Source organism: Lonchura striata, chromosome 8 (assembly GCF_046129695.1).
Source record: "Lonchura striata isolate bLonStr1 chromosome 8, bLonStr1.mat, whole genome shotgun sequence".
NCBI lineage: Eukaryota > Metazoa > Chordata > Aves > Passeriformes > Estrildidae > Lonchura > Lonchura striata.
Window position 1 is genome coordinate 35,994,871 of NC_134610.1, and position 13,098 is coordinate 36,007,968.

A 13,098-nucleotide genomic window follows, 5' to 3' on the forward strand; every position below is an offset into this window, starting at 1 on the left:
TTGTGTGACGCTGCTGGATCTCTGGGAGGGGCCTGGGCTGCCTCCTGCCCTGGCGCCTGGCGGGCTGCAGCCTCCTCCAGGCCCTTGGCACAGGGACGCGGGTCCTGTGCCCTGGGCTGTGGAGCCATCTCTGGGTCACTGCTGTTCTCCAGGCTTCTCGGGAAACGCTGCTTGGTGTGGCTGTGTTTCTGAAGAAGAGGAATCTCGAGAAGCTGCTGAAGAAGGAGCAGCTGTCACAGTTTGCCGAATTCCTGGTAAGAAGGGCCGGGAGGCCGCAGCCCCAGCCTGGAGAAGCCCCCTGAGCGCGGTGCTCGGTGTGCGGGCTGGCAGCTGTGCCCCTGCCCGCTGCTGCAGCCCGAGGCCGCACGGGCTCTGCTCCAGGCTCCTGCGGGCCCAGCCGGGTGCCGATGGATTCGCGGCCCGGCGGGGCTGCTGGGCGGCACCGCGGCTCCCCGGGCAGCAGCCGGCCCTCTGCCCCCTCCAGAGCCTGGCGCCAGCGGCTGCTGGCCGGGCCTCAGGGCAGTGCGGGCAGGGGAGGCCGGGGCTGGCGCGGGGAGCGCCCCGCCCAGGGGCTGAGCCCGCGCCAACCCTTCTCTGCTGCCGCTCTCTCCAGCTGGCAGAGGACAGCAGCAGCGCGGCCGAGCTCCTGCGCCGGGCCCTGCCCTACCTGGAGAGCCCACAGGAGCCCCTGCGAGAGGCGGCCCTCAGGTTCATGGGTGAGCCGCGAGCCCGGGCTCCCTCCCCGCCCCGCCGCAGCTCGGCCCCAGCCCCGCCTGCTGCCCCGGCAGCGCCACCCGGGCCCGGCGCCTCTGGCAGCCGTGCCCTGGGTTCGGCAGCGAGCGGCCAGGGCCCGGGCTGAGCCCTGCCGGACCGGGAGGCCGTGTGCGCACAGGGCTGGCAGCGCCGCTGGCAGGAGCTGTGCCGCTGGGCTGACAGGCTGTGTGTTCCCAGGGACGGCCGGGCGCTACCTGAAGGGACAGCCAGCCGAGCTTCATGTTCTCACTCAGGGTGAGTCAGGGCAGCGGGCAGTCAGCAGGGGCTGACCGGGAGAGCTGCAGTGACGGCCAGGGAGCTGCAATGCCTGTCCCGGCTGCAGCCAGCTTCGCTCCTTGTGTGGACGAGGCCTGCTGTGGGCAGGGCACAGAGAGATTTCAGGGACACCAGTGGGGGGATTCGTGACCAGCGCCTTGCGGCTGTTCCCCTTGGTTCCTCATCTCTGTTAGGCATGGCAAGAGCTGGGAGAGATGGCCTTAGCAGAAGAATCACCGGGTGGCCCTCTGGGCTCTGACTGTGCCAGTTTATCTGTCTTCCAGCCCTTGAAGCCATGAGCGAAGATGACAGCCCATCACCCACTAACCTGGAAATTCAGGCAATTTTTGGACAAAGATGTGCAGAATTAAGGTCAGCTGCTGGATTCAGAGAACCAGGGTCCCAAGCAGAGTACCAGGAGACAGTGAAGAGAGCACCAGGACTCAATGTCACTGGACGTCCAGGAACACCTGATGCTGGCTACAGCTGAGCCTGCTTCCAGATCATGAGCTGCTGCCTTCCCCCTCCCTGTTGACAGCTCCCTCCCTCCAGCCCTCAGACCCTACCCATCCCCTTTCTTTTGCCCCCATCTCATCCCTTCCCTTTCCCTTCCATTAATAAAGTTTGGTTTCTCCCCCTTACCTGCATCTCTGTGGAGCTGAATTGGAACAAATCCCGCGCGGTGGTGTGTTTTTCTTTCATTTGATATTTGTTCAATATCTGTTCACCCCCCCCATCCCTAATCTCCTCCTCTCCCCAGTTGTCAATCTTCCCTAGCTCTCCCCTAACCCCCTCATCTCCAAGTTGTCAATCCTCCCTTTCCCTGCCCCTTTCCCTGGAACCTTCCCTGTCATTCATCCTAGCCCCCTCCTCTGCTTCCAGAGCATTCCCTGTCTATTTAGTGAGGCTCAACACCCTATTGATTACTTTGTGCTATTCCACTCCCTTGCTTCCCCTGATAGGTTTGTCATATGTTAGTCCTGCCCTAAACTCCTCCCCTGCTATTCCCTTATTGGTTGCTGTTCCTATACCCCTCCTCCTGAATTCTTGTATAAAACCTCTGCTCCCGCTCCCAAAGAGGTCTTGGGGCTCACTGAATAAAAGCATCCTGTTCATCCCCAAGTCCCGTGTCGCCTTCGTCTGTTCCCGCGCCACCAACTGGGACTGCAGTGCTTCGCAGGGGGAGCGGCCGCCCATTCTCTTCCCTCTCGCAGCCCAGCACGGCACCGCTCGGGGCACCGCGGCGAGGGGCGTGCTTGTCGCGCCACGACAATCCCGGGCCCTGGGACACGCAGGCCCCTGCTGCTGTTCTCTTCCACGCCGTGTTCTGTGCACCCACACACAGAGGAACGAGGGCAGATCAGGCTGGAAAGGTGCCTGTGCTGAAGGTGCACTTCCACAACTCTGTGGAATTGCAGATCCTGCTGAGCAGTCTGGAGCCCCTGGAATTTGGAAGAGCCAACCTGAGTATGCTCGGAAGCCAGCTGTGAGGGATTCCATGGAAGCTTCCAGGGAGGGCAAAGGAGCTTGGAATGCTGGAAGTTTTCAGGAATAGCTTCCTGAAAGCTCAGCAGTGCTCCATCCCTGCACAGGATCAGGGAGAGGGCAGAACCAGCGACCATCCGGGCTTAGCAGGGAGCTTTGGGTGTGCCTGAGGGCAAACGAAGCAGCAGAGCGGTGCCCGAGACTGGGACGCACAACCCTGCCAGTGCCCGGAGCGCTGTTAGGCAGTGCCGGGATCCCGGCTGTGGTTCTGGTCCCCACAAGTGAGGAATGGCCGCCCCAGGCTCGGAGCCAGTCAGCAAGCCAACCAAGTGAGAGCAGAGGGAGGGCACCCTTGCAGTCTCTCTTGGGCATGGCCGCAAAACAGCCCCTGCTGCTTCTTCCTCCGCCTGTGTTTGGGGCGTGCTGGTGGCAGAGGCAGCCAGGCTGTGCTCTGCCTTCCACAGCCTGTTGGGAGCGGGCATGAAAAGCGCTGCGTGCACAGCGGAGAGGTCTGGAAGGTGCAGGCAAGAGCGTCCTGCGGGAGCAGGGCTCTGGGCTCTGGCTGGGAGCAGCCTGGTCTTGGTGCCGGGAGCGCAGGCAGGAGTTGAGGCAGGTGAAGAGGCAGTGAGCAGCTGGTGTTTGTAGAGGGCCTGGGGCTGCACGTCTGAGCCTCCACCTGGAAAGGCACTTGGGAGAATACCAGCTAGAGCTGGAGTGCCTGTCCTGAAAAGACATGAAGTCCTTCAGCCTTGCCAGCGTTTCTTGAGGGTGTGTTGGTGTTGAGCAGAAAAGCTGCACATTTGGGGTAATGCATTTGGACAGGGGCTTGCTTCTCAAGGAAAGTGCTTCCCAGGGAGCTCCCAGTGAGGCAGGTGCAAGTGTCCCCCTTTGGCTCTCTGTGCTCCTTTCGGTCCTTGAGGCCCGCTGGACTTGGCAGAGGGGCAGGGGAAGGGAGAAGCCTGTGAAGAGCAGGTTTGGCATCCACCTGGACCTGCAGAGACCAACCCAAGCACCTGCAGCAGCGTGTGTCATCCCCCTTTGGACAGAGGGGTGAGCAGAACCATGTCTATCCATCTGTGAGCCCCAAAGCTCTCTGTGGGAGCTGTGAATTAAAAGGCCTTTACACGCTCACTTTTCACATCTTCCCTGTCTGCTGTGTTGCATCTCTTGGCAAGATGCATTTGCCTCCTGCTTGCTGGGAGCTGCTGTGGCCCAGGGCCAGCACAGAGCTGGGCTGGGTGGGCCAGGCAGTGTGGTGGAGAGTCTTGGCTGATCTTGGTGTGTGCCTGGCCTCAGAAAAGGCTTGGAAGGTTTGCCTGCCAAGGTGTCCTGCTCCTTGGCTCTCCCTGTGCATCTTGGAGAGCACAAGGTAGGCATTTCTGGCAGCTGGGCATCAGCAGGCCTTCCAAGGGGGGCGTGTGGTGGAGCGAGCCCAGCTGAGATAGCCCGAGAGGAGCCCAGGGCTCCTTGCTCCTCTCTGCTGGCCCGTGAGCGTCTGTCTGCTCTCGGGATGGCCCTGGCTGTGTCAGGGCTGCTGCGTGGACACGAGACAGCCGGTCCTGTCCCGCTGGGTCCCAGCAGTGCCTGGCAGCCGTCCTGCATCCACGTCAGGATGCTGGCCAAGAGAGGCCCTGGAAGCTGAGGCAGCTGATTTGAAGCTTTTGCAGGTGCCCACAGGTCAAGGCCAACAGTGTTCCCTCAGGAAGCAGCATTCCTGAGGGGCTTCCCCTGAGCTGCCTGATGCCACCCACTCCTTGTGGCACCAGTTGCTTTCCCGTGGAATGTTCTACCTTCCCCAAGAGCACAGAGGGAGCTGGAGAAAGAGCTTGCCAGGCCGCTCTCCATCCTTTCCCAGCAGCCCTGGGTGAGCGGAGTAGTCCCAGCTGAGCGCAGGTGTGCCAATGGAAGAGCCGTGCCAATGGAAGGCTCGGTGGGAAGGATGACCCAGGATCCATAGGCCTGGCAGCCTGAGCTTGCTGCCAGGGAAGGCCTTGGAGCAGATCCTCCTGAGTGCCATCCCACGGCACGTGCAGGGAACCAGGGGGTCTGCTGGAGGGAGGGAAAGCTCAGTGGAGGGGACAGCTGGGGGTCCTGGCGGGCTGTTGAGGGCTTTGGTGCGGTGTTTGCAGGGTGTTGGTGTTGGAGATGGGTTGGGGAAGGAGTTGCCTGGGAGGTGAGAGGTCTTTGCTGCAGTTTGAGTCCATTTGAAGGCAGCATCTGTAGTTTGGCACAGCCTTGGTTATGGGGTGCAGAAAGAATATCTGTGACTGTGTTCATGGTCCTGATTGTGCTGCAGGGAACAAGAGGGGAGAGCTGTACTTTATTGGCCACTTAGATCTCTATACCGGGGCAGGGTTAACCATTTTGCCATCTGCTCATTGTTGCCCGCAGTTGCTCCAGGTTCTCTTGCCAACAGCCCCTGCAGGCAGGAGCACAGCCCCCAGTGCACGTGGGTGTGGCCCCCTCTGGCACAGAAGGCCCCAGGGGCACAGGTCTCTGGGGCAGGAGACGGGCACCAGCCCTGCCAGGGCTCGGGGGCTGGCAGGTCTGCTTGGGCGGGGACTCTGCCACAGCTGCTGGTGTCAGTGTTCCCAGGCCCCAGGGCTCAGAGCAGCATTCCTGCCCTGGCCCACAGTTTCTTGTGCGTGCCACACCCGCGGGTTTAGGATGGCCACGGGCCGGGATGCGTACCGAGGAGGCCATGGCATCTTCCATGGAATGTCCCGTGCACTTCCCGGCGCGGCTGCATCGGCAGCCCTGGGCGCTGCTTCTGCTGCCCTGAGCCCGCAGAGCAGGGCAGCGTTTGCTGATGGTCTGAGCCCTTCCTAAAGATCCTGTTGGGCTGTCTCGGACAATTGGGGCCAGGGATTCCTGCCAACCTGGGCCACTTTGGCTGGGCAGGGGGTGGCCCCAGGGCAGGCGGCAGTGTGTGCAAAGGGCCCCTTTGTGACATGGTGCAGCACGGTCACTATGGCATAGACCGGGACAGGATGGCCTTTGTGACACGTGCTGACATAGGAGCTGGCAGTGACCAGAGCACGCCACTCTGCTCGGAGCAGGCGACCGGAGAGGACGGGACAGAGCGGTGCCGTGAGGAGCCCCCGCACAGCGCGCTCATTCCTGCCTGACCCGGAGCTTTTCTGAGGCTTTACTCCTACAGGTGACCTCGTGGCAAGACCACAGGACTTGGCAGCCCGTGGCCTTCCCGAGGCTTTTCTTTTGCAGGTGCCTTTGAGGACTTGTTGACTTGGAGCTTTCCCGAGCCATCTCTTTCAGGTGCCCTCGATACCAGACTCTGGCATGGCGAGCAGATTTCTCGGCTTGTTCAGAGTGTTCAGGGGGAAAAAAAAGAAAAGCCCTGAAGGAGCTCCAGCACAACTGCATGAAAACCCGGAGCAGTTCCAGCCACTGGAGGACGGTGAGTGGCAGAGCTGGGCCACAGGGATGATGCCTGCAGCCAGCTTGGCCCTGCCCCATCCCGTCCCATCCCATCCCGTCCCATCCCGTTCCATCCCATCCCCTGGGGATGTGCCCTTGGAGGAGGGAAGAAGGCCCGGGCAGACGTGGCCGGGGCTCCATCCCCTGGGGCATCCTGGGGCTGTCCCTGCCTTGGGCGCGCAGGGCTGGGCTGTGTTCTCTGGCCTGTCCCGCAGCCCCTCAGCTCTGGCTGCGCTTGCTCTTTGTCAGATGCACCCCTGGATTGCACAGAAGAGAAGAAACCTGCCCGTGGCCGCTTCCGCAAAACCCTGAAGGTGCCTGCAGCCATCCCCACCTGGGCTGGGCCTGCTGTCACTGCTCAGCCCAGCACCATGCCTGGAGCACTGCATGGAACATCCCTGGCTTCCATTTCCTTTGTTCTCCTGCAGACTTTCTGGAAGTCCCCGCGCATTCGACATAGAAAGACCGGCAGCGCAGCAGCTGAGGGCCCGGCCGAGCCTGACTCGGGGCTGACCGAGCTCCAGGCTGAGCCTGATGTCAGCCCAGATTCGCCTGAGCGCTCAGAGAACTCTGACACCTCAGTGACTGAAACCTGGACAAAGGTTCTTCTCCCGTCACTGACTGAGGATGTGGCCATCACAAACACCGACAGTGAAGAGACTCCGGGCATCACAAATACTGCCACCAGCCCAGATCCAGTGGAGCCCTCAGAAGACTCTGAGGCTGCAAGGAATGACCAGAGGGCAAAGGCTGACATGGCACTGACTGAGGATGTGGACATGACAAACGCCAAAACCAGACACACTCAGGGCATCGCAAATGCTGACACCATGCCCATGCCCTCTCCCACTCTGAGTCAGGAACTCATATTCAACTATTTCAAGGACCCTTGTGTTTCTTCTCAGCCACAGCAGGTAAGCAGCCCGGGGCCAGGCCTGGAGGCCTCCCAGGATCGTGTGTCCCCTCAAGCCATGGTCTCTGGGCCCCCTCAGCCTTTGAGGCCAGCACAGTGTGGAAGAAGGGAAGCACTTCTTCGAAATAGTTGGGGAAGTTGTTCCCTTGGACAACGCTCCATCTCTCCCCCATGCTTCCTCCAGGTGCCAGCCAAGGTGAAGAACATCCACCAAAGTCTCATGTCCCAAGTCACTGTGGATGCCTGGCTGCACGTTGACATTGTGAAGCTGGCAGAAGAACACCCTGCTGACGTGGTGCTGACCCTCCTGCGCTGTGCCCCAACGTGTGACAGGTACGGGGCCCACGAGCCTTGAGAGCTCAGGGCTCAGCAGCCCTTAGGGCCCACGGCCCTGCACAGCCTGTCCAATGGGCTCTGCCAGACAGGCAGAGAGGCCCAGGAGCCTTGGGCCCCTCTGTTTGCTGAGCCTGCTGCCAGTACTCCCCCCCTGCCCTTCAAGGCTCTGTCACCTGGGCCCCCACGGGTGCACAGGGCATGGTGCTGTGACTGAGATGCCCCTGACACAGAGCTCTGATCCCACAGAGCCGCTGCAATGATGTGGAGAACCATAGGCTCGTCGAGTGCCACAGTGCAAAAGGTGCTGCCAACGCTGCTCTGTGTGATGGAGAACTGGCCTCTGCACAGCATGTGCACCTCTGATGGGGATGGCAAAGATGTCTTTGCCCTGGCTGTGAGTTTCTGGAACTGGCCTTTGCTCACCCCCAGGTTGCCAGCAGCTCTCCATCCTCTCCATGCCTCAGTTGCTGGGCTGAAACCTGGGCTAGGGGCAGGCTCAGGGGGCACCAGGCCCGCTGCTCCCCCTGTGCCGGCTCTTGGGCCCTGCCCCATGGACACCTCGGCTCTGAGCGCTGCCTTGGGCTGCTTCTTTTGCAGGCAACTCTGGTGCTCTGGGTGATTCTCCAGGTGCCCAAGTGCCACGAGGCAATGGACCTTTATTCCTCCCGCCTCTTTGTGGCTCTGCTCTTCCATGTTGTCATCACCACACAGCAGATACCACCAGAAGAAGTTGCTACATTCTGGAGAGCATGCTGGGAGGAACACTGCCTTCCCAGCAAGCCCAACAGGTCCCAGTCCCCCTGTCCTTCCTGTGCCCTTGTGGCCAGCGCCAGCACTCCCAGTGTGACCTGGGCTTTGCTCTGCACACAGGTTTGCAGTGCGGGCCATGAAGGCTCTGCTCTGCCGACTGCAGTGGGACCAGGTGCTGATGGATATGGAGCGCAAGCGTGGCTGGGACACGCTGCTGTGTGCTGACACACAGCACTATGCCGTGGGTCTGCTGGCCAGGTGAGACCCCCTGCTCCCCACGGTCCCCAATATTTGTGGCCTGTGCCCAGGTGCCCCTCACAGTCCCTGCGGTCATGGGTCAGAGGGCCTTTTCGCTGAGGGACGGCCAAGGAAACTGGAAAAGTCTTGGAGAGGAGGATGCCCAGAAGGGGCCGCCTCACAAAGCGCCCACATCCTCTCCAGGGATGCTGGGGAAAGACCAGACCTCTGTGAGTCACTCCTGGGAGGGGTTTGTCCTTCCCACCTCACGGCCTTTTTCCCCCCTGCCAGGGAGTTGTGCCATGTCTTTGTCCCCTTCTGTTCCTGCATTGCATTCCGCCTGTTCCGGCCACACACCAGGGCAGAGCCGTGCTGGGATCTGCCCTTCCTGGCATTCCTGGTGGAGGTGAGCCTGTTGGCCAGCGCTGCCTGGCTCTGCTGCCTCCCAGCTCTCTGCCCTCTCGCAGCCGCAGCTGCCTGGGACGGTGCCCACGCCCTGTGCTGCTGCCTGGGCCCGCCCTGTGCGGTTCTGGGCTCCTGCCAGCCGGGTCCCCTGTCACTGCCCTGTGCCTTTCAGGTCCTCGGGTGCCTGGACTTGAGTGAATGTGGTGACAGCCTTCTGGAGATGATGTCAAGGTACCTGCGGAGCGAGTGCAGGGAGCGGTGTCGCCTGGTGCTCCGAGGCCTCGTGGTGCTCACCAAGGATCCCTCGATGGTGAGAAGGAGGCAGCGGCTGAAGCTGCGCTGGGCAAAGCAGCCCCTTGGGCTGGCAGGGCTTCAGGAGCTGAGGCAGCTGCTCCCAGCTCTCCTGCCTCACCTGCCCCAGTGCTTTGGGACAGGCCTTTGGCCTGTGGGCCCTGCAGCAGCGGGGTGGGCTTGCAGTGCCAGGGCGGTGTTAGCCGTGCAGCCGGCCACGGCTTCCCAGCCCCGCCTTGTATTCCGCACAGGCCAGAAGAATGCACCCTCTGTCTCCAAGGCTTCTGGAGCTGCTGGGGGATGCAGATGCAGAGGTGGTCAGCATGAGCCTCTGTGTGTTCACAAATGTCCTCCAGCACAAAGACATCCTGGTATCCAGCACCACTGCCCCGAAGCTCGCTGAGGCACTCCTCCTGCTCTTTGACCATGTAAGGCTCTGTGTCCACAGCCACGGGCACAGACTGCCCGCATACCCTTTTCCCTTATGGATTTTCAGACTTTTTCTCTGGTGAGCCTGGAATGATTGGTCTTAATGGTCTTATCCTCTTCTTTTCTAAAGGACAGCAGCAATGTGCACTTGCTCTCTATTCAACTCTTTGACAAGATGATGGACTTGGTAGTGGATGAGGGAAAAAAGCCCTTGAAGAAGATTTTGTGTCAGAGCTTGCTCCCACTTTTCTTGTATTGCTATGAGGAGAACTGGCGTGTGGCGAAGGTGAGGTTTTGTGTGACGCTGCTGGATCTCTGGGAGGGGCCTGGGCTGCCTCCTGCCCTGGCGCCTGGCGGGCTGCAGCCTCCTCCAGGCCCTTGGCACAGGGACGCGGGTCCTGTGCCCTGGGCTGTGGAGCCATCTCTGGGTCACTGCTGTTCTCCAGGCTTCTCGGGAAACGCTGCTTGGTGTGGCTGTGTTTCTGAAGAAGAGGAATCTCGAGAAGCTGCTGAAGAAGGAGCAGCTGTCACAGTTTCCCGAATTCCTGGTAAGAATGGCCGGGAGGCCGCAGCCCCAGCCTGGAGAAGCCCCCTGAGCGCGGTGCTCGGTGTGCGGGCTGGTAGCTGTGCCCCTGCCCGCTGCTGCAGCCCGAGGCCGCGCGGGCTCTGCTCCAGGCTCCTGCGGGCCCAGCCGGGTGCCGATGGATTCGCGGCCCGGCGGGACTGCGGGGCGGCACCGCGGCTCCCCGGGCAGCAGCCGGCCCTCTGCCCCCTCCAGAGCCCGGCGCCAGCGGCTGCTGGCCGGGCCTCAGGGCAGTGCGGGCAGGGGAGGCCGGGGCTGGCGTGGGGAGCGCCCGGCCCAGGGGCTGAGCCCGCGCCAACCCTTCTCTGCTGCCGCTCTCTCCAGCTGGCAGAGGACAGCAGCAGCGCGGCCGAGCTCCTGCGCCGGGCCCTACCCTACCTGGAGAGCCCACAGGAGCCCCTGCGAGAGGCGGCCCTCAGGTTCATGGGTGAGCCGCGAGCCCGGGCTCCCTCCCCGCCCCGCCGCAGCTCGGCCCCAGCCCCGCCTGCTGCCCCGGCAGCGCCACCCGGGCCCGGCGCCTCTGGCAGCCGTGCCCTGGGTTCGGCAGCGAGCGGCCAGGGCCCGGGCTGAGCCCTGCCGGACCGGGAGGCCGTGTGCGCACAGGGCTGGCAGCGCCGCTGGCAGGAGCTGTGCCGCTGGGCTGACAGGCTCTGTGTTCCCAGGGACGGCCGGGCGCTACCTGAAGGGACAGCCAGCCGAGCTTCATGTTCTCACTCAGGGTGAGTCAGGGCAGCGGGCTGTCAGCAGGGGCTGACCGGGAGAGCTGCAGTGACGGCCAGGGAGCTGCAATGCCTGTCCCGGCTGCAGCCAGCTTCGCTCCTTGTGTGGACGAGGCCTGCTGTGGGCAGGGCACAGAGAGATTTCAGGGACACCAGTGGGGGGATTCGTGACCAGCGCCTTGCGGCTGTTCCCCTTGGTTCCTCATCTCTGTTAGGCATGGCAAGAGCTGGGAGAGATGGCCTTAGCAGAAGAATCACCGGGTGGCCCTCTGGGCTCTGACTGTGCCAGTTTATCTGTCTTCCAGCCCTTGAAGCCATGAGCGAAGATGACAGCCCATCACCCACTAACCTGGAAATTCAGGCAATTTTTGGACAAAGATGTGCAGAATTAAGGTCAGCTGCTGGATTCAGAGAACCAGGGTCCCAAGCAGAGTACCAGGAGACAGTGAAGAGAGCACCAGGACTCAATGTCACTGGACGTCCAGGAACACCTGATGCTGGCTACAGCTGAGCCTGCTTCCAGATCATGAGCTGCTGCCTTCCCCCTCCCTGTTGACAGCTCCCTCCCTCCAGCCCTCAGACCCTACCCATCCCCTTTCTTTTGCCCCCATCTCATCCCTTCCCTTTCCCTTCCATTAATAAAGTTTGGTTTCTCCCCCTTACCTGCATCTCTGTGGAGCTGAATTGGAACAAATCCCGCGCGGTGGTGTGTTTTTCTTTCATTTGATATTTGTTCAATATCTGTTCACCCCCCCCATCCCTAATCTCCTCCTCTCCCCAGTTGTCAATCTTCCCTAGCTCTCCCCTAACCCCCTCATCTCCAAGTTGTCAATCCTCCCTTTCCCTGCCCCTTTCCCTGGAACCTTCCCTGTCATTCATCCTAGCCCCCTCCTCTGCTTCCAGAGCATTCCCTGTCTATTTAGTGAGGCTCAACACCCTATTGATTACTTTGTGCTATTCCACTCCCTTGCTTCCCCTGATAGGTTTGTCATATGTTAGTCCTGCCCTAAACTCCTCCCCTGCTATTCCCTTATTGGTTGCTGTTCCTATACCCCTCCTCCTGAATTCTTGTATAAAACCTCTGCTCCCGCTCCCGAAGAGGTCTTGGGGCTCACTGAATAAAAGCATCCTGTTCATCCCCAAGTCCCGTGTCGCCTTCGTCTGTTCCCGCGCCACCAACTGGGACAGCAGAGCTTCGCAGGGGGAGCGGCCGCCCATTCTCTTCCCTCTCGCAGCCCAGCACGGCACCGCTCGGGGCACCGCGGCGAGGGGCGTGCTTGTCGCGCCACGACAATCCCGGGCCCTGGGACACGCAGGCCCCTGCTGCTGTTCTCTTCCACGCCGTGTTCTGTGCACCCACACACAGAGGAACGAGGGCAGATCAGGCTGGAAAGGTGCCTGTGCTGAAGGTGCACTTCCACAACTCTGTGGAATTGCAGATCCTGCTGAGCAGTCTGGAGCCCCTGGAATTTGGAAGAGCCAACCTGAGTATGCTCGGAAGCCAGCTGTGAGGGATTCCATGGAAGCTTCCAGGGAGGGCAAAGGAGCTTGGAATGCTGGAAGTTTTCAGGAATAGCTTCCTGAAAGCTCAGCAGTGCTCCATCCCTGCACAGGATCAGGGAGAGGGCAGAACCAGCGACCATCCGGGCTTAGCAGGGAGCTTTGGGTGTGCCTGAGGGCAAACGAAGCAGCAGAGCGGTGCCCGAGACTGGGACGCACAACCCTGCCAGTGCCCGGAGCGCTGTTAGGCAGTGCCGGGATCCCGGCTGTGGTTCTGGTCCCCACAAGTGAGGAATGGCCGCCCCAGGCTCGGAGCCAGTCAGCAAGCCAACCAAGTGAGAGCAGAGGGAGGGCACCCTTGCAGTCTCTCTTGGGCATGGCCGCAAAACAGCCCCTGCTGCTTCTTCCTCCGCCTGTGTTTGGGGCGTGCTGGTGGCAGAGGCAGCCAGGCTGTGCTCTGCCTTCCACAGCCTGTTGGGAGCGGGCATGAAAAGCGCTGCGTGCACAGCGGAGAGGTCTGGAAGGTGCAGGCAAGAACGTCCTGCGGGAGCAGGGCTCTGGGCTCTGGCTGGGAGCAGCCTGGTCTTGGTGCCGGGAGCGCAGGCAGGAGTTGAGGCAGGTGAAGAGGCAGTGAGCAGCTGGTGTTTGTAGAGGGCCTGGGGCTGCACGTCTGAGCCTCCACCTGGAAAGGCACTTGGGAGAATACCAGCTAGAGCTGGAGTGCCTGTCCTGAAAAGACATGAAGTCCTTCAGCCTTGCCAGCGTTTCTTGAGGGTGTGTTGGTGTTGAGCAGAAAAGCTGCACATTTGGGGTAATGCATTTGGACAGGGGCTTGCTTCTCAAGGAAAGTGCTTCCCAGGGAGCTCCCAGTGAGGCAGGTGCAAGTGTCCCCCTTTGGCTCTCTGTGCTCCTTTCGGTCCTTGAGGCCCGCTGGACTTGGCAGAGGGGCAGGGGAAGGGAGAAGCCTGTGAAGAGCAGGTTTG